The following is a 13,303-nucleotide window of genomic DNA, read 5'->3' on the forward strand; positions in this document are numbered from 1 at the left end:
ATAAATTACGAAACTCCATCTTGAATATTGTAAAAGAACACAAGAGTCGATTAAAAAGTGAGTGGTGAACTTGAAAGTCTGATATTTTACACAATAAAATTTAAATTGCATTTATATATTAATACCAAAACATTGGAATGTTTTACTTAACTTCGGTTCAGCTCCATCTAGTACATATCGTACATATATATGTATATACACATATACAGCAGTTTCATGTTTTGTCGATAAAGTTTCCTCATTTAAAATTCCTCTTTATATCGAATAAAAGATACGAGACAATCTAATCCATGAATTCGTCAGAGAAAACTTGTTAAGAATATTTCGTTCTTTTCTTCCGATGCTGAATTCCATTTACCTTTTTCTTAAAAAGATAATAGAATTTTTAATGAACTAAATTACGCATACCGTCAGCGAGATTTCTTACAGAGAAATAAAGGAGGACGTTCTTTTTATATTTGAGAACATCATGTGATAAAGTATAGTGGAAAAATTTGGAAATTGAATGGAAAATTTTCTTCGTCGTCTTCATTTGCCTTTTGTAATCGGGTATAATGAACATTCTCATTATATATTTAGATATCAAAAGGAATGAGAATGGATATAGCTTCTTTCCGAAGCAAGCACAAAAACATAATAATCTACTCATTAATTTAGATTACTCTAAATTTAATTGATTGATAACGTTGATTATGTTAACTATTAATCTTCGAGTAAATCCAACCTACGATATTTTATTCCAAAATATGTATAAACGTATGAATTTATATAATATTGTTACACTTAGTTTTAGCTGCTTTTTTATTACGAAAAAGTTTAGCAATATTCATTAATAAATAAAAAAAATGCATTAAGGATACTTACAAAACTTCGAGCTATTTAAAAGCACGAAGTATGGAATAAAAATGTGGTAGAAGATCCTACATATTTAACGGTGAAGTTTCTCAAAGAGAATATCGATTTCATGCTAAATCTAGCATGCATTATCACGGACGGCGCCGAGTATAATTCCTTGGCCGATTTCGTGACAATGAGTAAACGAGGAGCAAACCTGGGTTGGAAAAGTTTGAAGTCAGCGGAGTCTTTCGACAATTTTCAACGGGTTCGGGGCGAATATAAAAGGGAAATTGAGCTTTCGGGACGAAACGAGGGTCTAAGGCGAACAGGAAACCATTAGTTCACAGGAAAAAGGGTGAAATTATTGATGCCAAATGGTGCCACTTGGCCAGACATGCGAATAATGCTGCTTCTCCGGTCACACCTTTATACATATACGCAAACTGCGTTTCGTACCAACCAGGGACCATAATTGTTACAACCAAAATTAAGAAAGGTATAGTATAGCAATTCATATCTTATGATTTTAAGTGATTCTGATCAGAAATAACCATTACAAATAATTTTTTCATTATTTGTTTCATGTATATGTACATACGTAAATATTGTGATACGTAGCGATCAGTAATGTGTGTGGAAAATATGCATGGTTCATCCAAGATAGCGTTCATTTTCACGTTTAGTAGCGTCTTAAGAATACTTAATGCGTATGTGACTTTTCTGTGGATACCTGCGAGCGGGACTATCGCGATGCGCGTATGAAATTTGTATAACATTCTTTATGTGCTATTATTTATTAATTATTTATGGAGGCAAAAGATTGGAGGAAATATTAATCCTGTTTACTTGGAAATTCCATCAAACGGTTTCCGGTATGCTGTTATGGATTTTAATGACTAGACAGGTATAATGTTTAATGTGGATTTTTCTTACAGAACGTCGTGCAAAATGGTTTACGTCTTCAAATGCCATAACCTTCTTCTCTACGACTTGTACGAGGTAAGTTGCTGCCCACGTATCGTTAGATTTGAGGATCCCTGTGCACCCCGTTGCTTAGGCTGACCTAATTTCGTTCATGTAAGGAGGTTTGCCCGCATACAGGGATCTTTCGACCGATCTTTAATTGTCAATAACTAAAATACAAAGCCGAAAATGCAATTTTTTAATTCTTGATTTTCGTCTTATTTCGACATCAAGAATCATCCCTTAAATTTTCAAATACCTGTATTCGAACATTCTGTTTATTTATTGTATTTATTACAGCATTTGCATCCTAATTAATTAGGTCTTAGGAATATTAAATCTTGTATTATAAGTAGAACACTTTGATACTACAAAAATGAAATATAAAATATGTATACCAATACTTTTTGGACTGATTGATGGCATAAATTTCTTTTTATACCATCTTTTTACATTTTGATTGTAAAAAATGTTTCTTTGTATTACTTTCAATCGTCGTCAATTTCTGTTAACATTACTGATAATAAACAATACCTAGAGGAAACACATTAAAATTGGATTCCTACGGTCAAAGTGCAATTATAATGACTATATTAATTACTAGTAGTGTTAATAAAAATTGACAATGATGGAAGATAATAAGAAAAAGTTTTCGCCCGTGATAATGATTACTGACTTACTGACAAACTAGGAAACATTCACAACTACTAAAAATTTTTTACCACTGATAATGGTTGTTGGTGACCAAAAAGAGATATCACATAATATGATCATCAGTATAAACAAAGAAATATTAATCATTCGTAATAATTATCCGTGTAACCAGATCACTCAAAAATTAATATTTTTGATTCGTTTAATTTTCTGCTTTCGACTAAAATAATAATTACGTTTGTCTCAATAATTTTCTCGTAAAAACGAAAGGAAAAATATGTTATTTTTTACCTCTGGCTTGAATACGTTTTTCACCACTTTCTTGTTAATTGCAACGTTAAAAACACGCGTCGTTCGAGCATTACGTTCCGTGGCTCCGTTAACTTTGTGGGGAAGGAAACACGGTCGGAAAGTGCAGGGAAAAGGAAGAAACGGAAGTTTTGGTTAACGATCGCGTGGTTGCAATTATTTTTGCGTTTGAATTTTTCCCAAGTCTTAAAAACAGGAAAAGAGCAACATTTTTATAAAAAGTAATTTCGAGATCAAAGTTTGATTCCGCCACGTGTATGCGGTTAAAACAGAGGTAAATTATACTTGTTGGAATATGATTTTCTAGCAATTATTTAGTTTGTGTCTATTTTTCCCCTTTTGTTCGATTATGTTTTACATGATATTATGCGGACGTGAATATTCTGTGTACGATATGAATATTTTGCTATTCAGAAGTGCTCGCATATAACTTTTGCTACTCAGGTCCAAGATGTGAAAAATTTTCTCAGTTTCTTACCACATGCGTATGAATTAAAAATATTTTAAACGTAGAAGAATATGAACATAAAAAGATAAGAAAATAGAATGTGATTATTATGCTCTATTTTATATACAAATGATGGATAATTAATTTAACACAGAATCGATATGTTGTGATACATAAATGTAGGAAATCAGATTAAATAAATTTAGGATGGACATCTATATTTAGAATATTTTATTCGTTTTAAAATCTCTAGACAGGCAGAAAAGGAATTTCTGATATATTTTCGAACTTTTATTTCTATACTCAAGTGGTGTTTTATATTTTACACTTTATCATAATTGAAATTGACGACTAAACACACTCGAAATTATTTTTACATTCTTTTAAATACATTCATCTTTGCAGATTTAGAAATTTCCTCAATAACTTGAATAATGGATAATGTGTGCTATCGACGAATTATCAAGTTTTTAAGTTGACAGTGTAATTTAAAGTTCTCGAGATCGCTCTCGTAGCAGATAGCTCGGACCATTTAGCCGGATGATCGAGAGTCGCTGATTAGACAGAAATCGGTGCTCGTGTGAGTAAGGTGTCATCAGTAATTTGGTGCCGAGCCAACTACTCCAGATTTTTCGATGATACACATCTATATCTATCCTCGAAATATGTCAAAGGTTTATAACAGTATGTTTTCTTCGAAGACGATGCAAAAGGAACATTACTCGATTTGATACGCCCTCGAAATCTTTTAATAGCTACCAAAAAATCGATGTTCGATTTTTCTTTTGGCAACGAAAGTTTCCACATCGAAAAGTTACCACAAGTTCAATTATAACTTATCGTCTTGATATGCAGTAAGGAGTAAAACTGAGCCAATAGTAACAGCTTTTCTGTAAATTATTATCTATCGTCATAAACAATAAGGAATATGGAAAATAAATGTAACACATACGATTGTCGTGATTAGAGAAAATGTAAAAAATTCTTTTACAGTATAAATCTTCTTTATTTATCTGTAGTAAAAAGAATCGATTAACCCATTTTTACACCACGTTATCAAAAGTTCAATATTTACAGTATTAGTATTTTGTTCACAACTCTTTTGCTTATAAAATAGCATTAATACGTCTTGCAATACTCTCTACAAGAATTTGATAATAATCCGAAGGTATTTGTTCCCATTGTTCCAGAATTCTATTATGCAATTCCATAATTGACGATGGCAATGAATCATGCGAATCACGCATTCGTCTTTTTCATAATCCTCATAGATTCTCTATGGAGTTGAGGTGTGGGCTTTGTACAGGTCAGTGCAAAACTAAACATTTTTGAGTTCCCAACCAATTCTGTACGTTTCTGGCTGTGTGTTGTGGCTATTTTTATTTATTATATTTTCTTCCACGAATGGCATATTTTCAATAATATCTGGGAGATGATGTTGCAAGTTATCTTTGTACAGTGTATGGTAATGGTAATAACTGGTAATAACGCAAAGTATATAATGTTGAGCTAATTTTAATTAAATCATATCGTAGGGGATTAGTTAAATTAACTTAACATGTAAACTGATGTATTCGTCTCTTACAAAACCTTGTGGATTTACCACAATTTTTTTATTTCTTCGAATTTATTAGGTCATACCCTTCTTCAACTGTTTTATATTAGAATACTTCTTTTTAGTCAACAAATGATACAAAAGTAGAGAAACGAAGAAAAAGAAAATAGACTTATCATGTTTTTCCTATGGTCATTAAATACTATAGTATTGTGGATCATCGATTTTGATCTCTTTAATTAGTTGTGTTATTTTCAGGGATATGAAAAGTTTTTATTTATAAAAATTCTATTATATCGAGGGATAATTTTTTCGTGGGTGTAGGAAACTTCAAGATCACCTTCGTATTTTTTTTAAATAACACATTATATTTTTTATGCCTGGTAGAATAACCTCTAGATAATAAATAAATTCAGCACATATTTTTACAAAATTTTTTTCTGAAAATGTTGATATAAAAATACAAACTAACATCAGATTCTTATCGAGATCGATCCGTATTTTTAACATAAATTAGTTTCAACACTGGGATCAACGCTGTCTACCTTTAATACCGAAACATATTGCATATAGTCAGTCGATGTTAAAGCAATATGACGAAAATAAACTAGTATGTCTGAGCGAAAGCTGTACGTTTTTAATGTAATAATTCTAAACACAAAAACTGCCATTTTGACTGATTTAGCAGTTTCAGTGATAAATATGATAAGAATGTGCCGTAAGCGATTACAATTTATGGACTTTCGTCACGATCTTGCAATTTCCGGCTCATCGAATGTTGGAAATGCACGCCAGATAGTGGCCATTCGAGAGTTGTGCAGGATAATAGACCAGTGGAGAGCAGATACGCTCCGCTGGAATCGCGAGAGGAAATCATTAAACTCTCGCGAAGGTCTATTCAATCTTCGAAGCAAAGACGCACTGGCACAGAAGAAAATATGCGATCTATCGATCTGACGGCTCGAATTTAATCAAACCAAGAGAAAAGCGTCCACAGTCGACCCCCTTTTTCTCTTTTTTCCTTTCTTTTCTTCCTTTTTTCTTTTTTTTTTTCGAAGCCAACACAGCCTCGCGAGACAATCGTTGTCGTTATCGCAGACGAAAGCAAAAACTCTTTCAAAAAAGCAGGAACAGAATGAAGTAAACAGGCTTTTTTTCACAGTCGAAAAGCTGGAACTGGGGTGGCGAACACGATAGAGATTCTGCGAATGGGAAGCAGAAAAGTACACGGATTTACAGAGACCAGGGGTCGCTTGATAGGGGATGAAGCTTCCGCTTGGATGCGGCCGAGTTTCGATCAAGGCCAACTTTGCCATTCGTTTGTTACCCTTCACCCCTTCTACGTCTATCTATCTTTCCGTCCCTGCGTATTTCTTTCCATCTACCTCTCTTTGTCGCTCTATTTTTATTCTCATCTTTTATTCGCCCCTTTTTGTGATACTTCACGCTTTTTTTCATTGCTCTCGCTGTTATCGCCACCTCCGTTTGGTCCGATTGTTTCTCCTTTTTCTCCTTTCCTGTTTCCCTACGAAATTGTATCGTACATCCTGCTTGGTCCATTGAATATTCGTAAAAAACATGTTCCATCATAGAGAATATGTTCGAGCGATCGAAATAGATAAACAACTGGTTTATTGTATGCAGTGACTATAGAAAATATATGCACGTCCCATTATCTTCTAATGAAGTAGCTTTTTTTATCAGCTTCTATATCTCGTTTTCATATTGAATTTTTCTTGTCGTGCAAGAATACTAGCAGATCATCTAATTCATTGGCACGTAAACGCTATAATAAGTACGGTGGATGCATACAATATCTCTTCAGCTACTGTATGTTAGTTTAGTCAAGTATCCGATTGTATCGATGTATAAGTATCTCGTTTTCCAGTGAATGTTTCTAGCCAATCACAAACCGATCAAAAACTCTCCAATGCGATTAAACACTGTTCAGAATACACTACAGTATGCGTAAGATTTTTCAAAGTTCCGAGATAAAAATTATTATTACAAAATGTTTGGAAGTTATTCGATCAAGTGGCCAAGTTTTCATAATATTACAGGTCGCAGAGTTGAGAATTTAAGGTCCTAGACTTGGACAGGTTTGAGATCTGGAATCTTAAATTTGGAGCCAACGGTTGGTGATTAGGGTCTAAAAGCTCGAGCTTCGTTGGAAGTTTACGGCTTGAGTTTTAGAGTCAGAGTTATTAGGAATTGGATTTGCAAGCTCGTGACTTTAGATCCGCGGTACAGAGTACTGAAAAAAATTGCACATATTTTCTGTCCTCAACCTTTATCTTTCCTTTGTTTCCTTTTGTTTACGTAATTTAATACTAGGAAAAGCTTCCTTTGTTGAGATTTCCCGTTGAGAAATGCGGAGATAATATATTACGCAGTAATATAGAAGTGCGACTACTGTGTCAATATTTTCTCTTTGCACAATATCGTTGTGCGGCGAACGTAATAGAAGATGCGGGAAAAGCAAAAATCGGCTTGGAGGGACCTTTATTTTTGTGATCAACAGCGAAGAATATTTTTCGCAAAATAATTTAACATCTGATACAAAACAATGCATAGATATACAGGGTAGTTGGTAACTGGTGGTACAAGCGGAAAGGGGGTGATTCTACGCGAAAAAAGAAGTCGAAAATATAGAATAAAAATTTTTCGTTTGAGGCTTTGTTTTCGAGAAAATCGACTTTGAATTTTCGCTCGGTACGCGTGCACTTTATCGCGTCTCGTTATAACGGATCTCACTGTAGATCGTTGTCTCGATGAAAAAATTAAAAAAAAAATTTTATTCTATATTTTCGACTTCTTTTTTCGCGTAGAATCACCCCCTTTGCGCTTGTACCACCAGTTACCAACCACCCTGTATATACTTAGAATATTTCGATTTCTATATCGTTCTGTTATTAAAAATACGTACGTCACCCAATTATTTATTTAGGAAAATGCTCTTGAAATTCATGCGCCTAAGGAGAGGAATGATAAAAAGGAAGAGAATAGAGGCAGCAAGACATTCGTGTCTAACTTTGTTCCTGTAGATTCCAGAGCTCCAGCAGAAACGAGCCTCCTTTTTTCTTTTTTTGAACGCCTTGTGATACACACTACACAGTGCACATGTTAATTCATTTACAGATTTCACCTGTGTATAGAATAATTACAATGTTACAAATCGCGCCCAACAGTTTGTCGATAAATTTCATTTGCGACTCGATAATTCAGTTTAACGTTGGTCCTATTAACGAATCTCGGCTTGGTCACCTCTGGATCGATCGCACGTATGTATTTGCGTGCTAGATAAACACATGGTAGCATCGTGGCCTCCAGACGCGTAAACACGATTCACCTTTCATGGTTGATCAACTTGATTACCTCCGTTTCGCTGGGAGGTCAGAGATAAATTATGGACCGCGTTTAATTAACAAGTACGATGCATTGATTATCGTTACAAATCATCGAGGACAACACTCGTGAAGAAGACGAGACTTCTTTCCAAGTTGCTGGATTAATAATTTTGACTTAACTTAAAATAAAACGCGAAAGACGAGAATGATGGAAAATCAGAGCCATAGGTCAAATATTAAATAGATTTAATATTCTTGTATATTTCTTTGGATTCCTAATCATTTTTCTGTGAAACAGAGATCTAGATTTTGGTAGCAGGAAATTTAATTAGTTAAATTTTAATAGTCTACCACTCTTCCGAAATTTAATATACGGTTTGAATGTACGCGAGAATAAAATTCGTTGAAATCAGATCGATGCGATTGATAAAGTTTAATTAACAACAAAAGACGTCCTTTTAAATATGCTCCAGGTATTTATATCTAATTGAATTCTGTTCCAACATTCGAAAACTCTAAGACGAAATAAATTTCAATGGTTATCATTAAATATTGAAAGTGTTTCTTTTCTTTCTGCGTTCTTTCTCAAAATATCATAACGAGTATTTTATTTTGAACGTTCTACATATTTTTCATATTATATACATCCTATACGATCTCGCACATGCATATTTGCTACAGACATGTATTAGTAATATTATCTAGAAAATAATATTGGTCAAATCGGTGACCTTTATATATAAATTTTTACCACAAATGTATCTCTAATTTGTACAATATTGACATTATATCCATTATAGACGCAAATATTTATCAATAAATCGATCGTATTTAGAATTGTTGTAGTCGGACCAAATCAAAGTTAAAATTTTACTATTCAATGCTATGATTCATTCCAATTGTCACAGCTTCTTCTTTAATAAAAATTACTGGAGGAAAGAAACTCGACTTCCGCTGACGTGGAAGACCTGATTCGACCTTCACATACTCATTCTCGTTCTACGCTCACGATACCAATCGTCAATCGATATACATAGGTATTCGGTGGGCCGAGCTTCGTTACCGAATCTCCTCACTCGCAGGTGTCTCTTCTCGAGCGAGCAACTTTAAAGGGAACTCGATATGAGAACGAGAACGGCTGAAGGTCAAGATGGGATTAAGGATGTCGGGAGCGAAGAAAGTTGAAGGCGAATCGGATAAGACGTTTTTACGGGTTTCGTAGCTCTTGCGGGGTCCTTTGGCAATTTTTAGAAGGATACAAAGTAGAATTTGTATATTTTTATTTGCGGAGGGACGGAGGTTCGACTACAACATCGCGTCGATTAACAAGAACTTCACCTGATTTATTATGCTTTTTGTGCAAGTAACTTGAATATTTTCGACAGTCCATTTTATATATTTAAGACAATGTTTTTATATCCTTTTGTAATTTTTTATTACGAAACATTAATTGAATCTTCTAGAAAGATTGTATTAGACAAGATTTTCTGTTTTTATATCTCTTTTGCTATTTATATATGCAAATCTTTACCATTTTCATTAGCGTCGAAAAATATTAAATTCAATTTTCAGTTTCTAAATTTTTGTTTCAGAGTTAGCGTTGATTAGACTTTTAGTTTCTGTTTTCTTTGCGAAACTTCAAATCCCTGTTACAGATTATCAATTTTAATACTGATGTCCATACTAATTTTCAATCTTTTATCCTCTGTCTTTGTTTATAAAACACGTGAATTAATATTTATCAATGATTCTGAAATCCTTCGAATTCTTCATTGAGAAAGATCTACAAACATTCAACGTCCTTAAACGTGAAATTGATCGATCGACTTATATATATCACGATCCAACGATACATTTTTACACGTTAGAATTCTTGCGTTATTATATTCTAATCTTAATTAAAAATTCTACATCAGTCGGTTTCCGTCATTTTTATGTTAATTTCTATTTTAAATGAACTTTATCACGCCACACAGATAACATTTAATTCCTTTTTATGCCATTAAAATTTTGTTTAGTAGAGGTCGTAAATCAGATCTGTGCGGGGGCCACATGTTGCTATATCACCGTGATTATGACGTCAGCGTTTTCGTCATCGACTCTTGAGTAGGTGGGCAGTAAATTCTTGCCATGTCATCCGCTGTTACAGTTATCCTCCAAAATTTAGCTCGACTCATGATTCGGTACACTGTGGTTAGTACCTACTTACACCCACGGTTAATGATGTCATTAACACGATTAAATAGGTGCATCTCCTTAATGATTGGAAAATCAATGTAACAGTTACACGGTATACGATAGTACATACAACGTTATACAGTGTATAACATCGTGTATAAGCATTAATTTGAAATTTTGGTACAACATGTCACTGCTAGAAACGTGAAAATCAATATTTTGGATATTTAAGTCGGTAGATTCTGAAAGGGACCAAATAATTCGTGTAAATAAATACGATACTTTTCTAATTTTCCCTCATAATTAAATTGCTAATAGATTAGATAATGGCTTTTGTTTGTACTTCATTATTCTCTATAGAATTACAAATTTTTCAGATTATTAGGATAACCGTAGGCAATGGCGAATAATATACAATGTGATATAATACGATACGAGACAAATATGATACCAAATATAGCGTATGACAGTGTACTTTAATGTCGGCGTTGTCTATCAACGTAAAATCATGTGCATATTCTATTCTTTAAGTTTTCTATATTAAGAAAAACGCGTAGGCAGTGGCTGCGGTTTATCATAGTCGAGCAGCCGCATGTAATAAAATTGCAAAATGTTCGTTAAACTAAAACGTGATACCTACGATTAAAGAACGTTCTTGTAAAATCTAATTTTGCCTCTATCGATGTACAGTCTATAGTTTTATGGATACTTTCTTGCAATTTTGCTTCCTCGAGCATTTGATTTTATCCGATCAATCGTTAACACATTCTTGTAATAAAACTCTTGTTAGTTTATTAAATTTTCGTAAATATCCAAGCTATCTTTGTAGCTATACCAAGAGTTTCTATTTTTTTTAAGCACTTTCATAATGTCTTTCCAAATATTGTTTAACAATAATTCAAGCTCTCTTAACTATGTTAAATAAACGCGATTTAAAAAAAATTCGACATAAAATTCATGCCAATCTTGCTATTTTTTAAAATCCGATAATTATTAATTATTAACCTTTTTAGGACTAAATTGTTTTCAGCCTATAAAAAAGATTGTTTCGTAAGGTATTAGTTAACCAATAGATATATGTCTTCGGTAAAACTGATCTTAGAATTTTAATTATAACAAAACCATCTGAAAAGATGTGTTTCTATTATTCATAATTAAAAACGAAACTAATTTTTCTTACAAAGTAGAAAACATTTCGGTTCTGAGAGGATTGATAATTAGAATATCGAGATTAGAAACAGCATCGTGTTCTGTGCTACAAATTTTATTTAATCTTTTATTTAATCAGGAACCCTATTTTCTATCGTTACACATTGAAATAAAAGAACACCGACTAGTGATATGATGTTGGATGACATCGAATCGCAACAATGCAACCCCCTCACAATGCCACTTCAAGAACGTGAACTCTTGCCCGCCCTGTTCATCCTCCAATTTAACACTTGCGTGACTGTTTCCATTCACGTCGAGCGGATAACAGCGAGTATTATCTAGGCCATGTAAATTACTTTCGGTAATTTGGCTGTGGCCGAGTAAATTTCTATAGGAGGCACGAATCGATCGCCTAATCAGACCTGAAATCGGTTATTCCAGATCGAAACATTATACTGGAGACGTGAGCCAGTAAATATGTATGGCTTTTACGAATTGTTAAGACTATAATAATTTATAAAAAGTATTCAGTATAACAGGTATTCTGTGAAGTATCTTTTAAGTTCCATTATGTAGAAAGTTTTACTGTACTGTGGTTTGTATCTCGAATTGGAGCATAATTGAAGTGGAAATGTAAGAGGGAAAAGGCGAACAGTTCAAAGTGTTAAATAATAAATATTCTGTGAAATATAATTTTGAAATAATAATATCTTCTAAATTTCATTATGTGGAACGTTTCATTGTACATTTCCTTCATTTCGAATAATTGAAAAAGCTTGGTATCGTTACGTAGAGACGTTACACATACAGAGAACGATATGCGCAATTTGAATAAACTATAACTTCTTCATAATTGTAACGAAAGGAAAATGTTAGAGGAGAAAGGTGAATAGTTCAAAGAGTTAAACTCCTGTTTAAAGGTTCGCAGCATGTTAAGATTTCAAAAGAAATAATGGCTTTTTGAAGTAAATAAAAAATCTATTGGTAAAGAAATATTATTCTTTTATAGTGTTAAGATTGTGTTTAATTACAACAACTGAGATCAATATTCGAAAATTTAGAAAAAATATGCGTCTCGATAAAATAAAATATTTGTTGCTATACGGTACTTGTAGCTTATTTTTCAACATAGTAAACTAGTTAGCTACTATAGACAAGTATATCCGCCAATAATGTCACGCGTATCACAGTTCCGAATACTAATGTGAGCTACTGTATATTTAACAATGAAAGTATCAATTATAATATTTATATTTCTTAGAAAAATCCAAGAAAAATTTTCCTTCGTCCAAGAAAGCTGACGGTTGCCCAAATATAGAAAATACAAATTCAGGAAATTATAAAATGGAAATTTCATCGGTTTCAGAAGTTTTGTTTTAACGCGAAAGGTAGAAGAGATCATTCTAAAATTCCACCTGCTCTGTCGATTTTTATTACTACACGCGAAATACAAAGTTTAAAAAATTATGTAAAAAAATGTAAATTTGGAGTTTTAAATTTATGACAAACTAAAAGTACCTAAACAAAGCATAATTTTAAAACCTTTCCACGTTGCATGCAGGTGTATTTGTCTAATTCAACGATAACATACCGCTCCAAATTTTTTCCTTTCACGCGCCGTGGCATATTTCAGTGAAATTGTATGGCTTGACAAATCATCGTAACGCGTTTTTTCTGCTTTCTGATACGCTAGAACAAAGGACTTTTCACCCCAGCGTCATGCTGGCGGTGATACTTCCATTACGCGTAGCATCGCAATGAAGGAAGAGAGAAAGATGACTCGAAGTTGAAAAAAAAGAGAGAAAAGAGAGCGTGATCGATGAACAAATAGATAGGTCGGCCGACCCGAACATAAAATAT

The 13,303-nt window shown here is 33.2% G+C and overlaps 1 protein-coding gene across 2 annotated transcripts in view; it reads left to right on the top strand.

Moving 5' to 3' along the window:
- The first annotated feature begins 11 nt into the window (after positions 1–11).
- The window catches only part of LOC117166818 (sodium- and chloride-dependent glycine transporter 1), a 42,935-nt gene continuing 29,643 nt past the window's right edge, over positions 12–13,303 (top strand). Inside the window, exons 1-3 of one of the 2 annotated variants that reach the window (XM_076627897.1) lie at positions 12–1,333; positions 1,456–1,709; positions 1,773–1,836. The gene's annotated coding sequence lies outside the window, so the exon portion shown is untranslated. The remainder of the gene's footprint in view (positions 1,334–1,455; positions 1,710–1,772; positions 1,837–13,303) is intronic. The other variant, XM_076627896.1, reaches the window with a different exon arrangement.

The sequence above is a fragment of the Bombus vancouverensis genome, chromosome 2, assembly GCF_051014615.1.
Source record: "Bombus vancouverensis nearcticus chromosome 2, iyBomVanc1_principal, whole genome shotgun sequence".
Taxonomy (NCBI): Eukaryota; Metazoa; Arthropoda; class Insecta; order Hymenoptera; family Apidae; genus Bombus; species Bombus vancouverensis.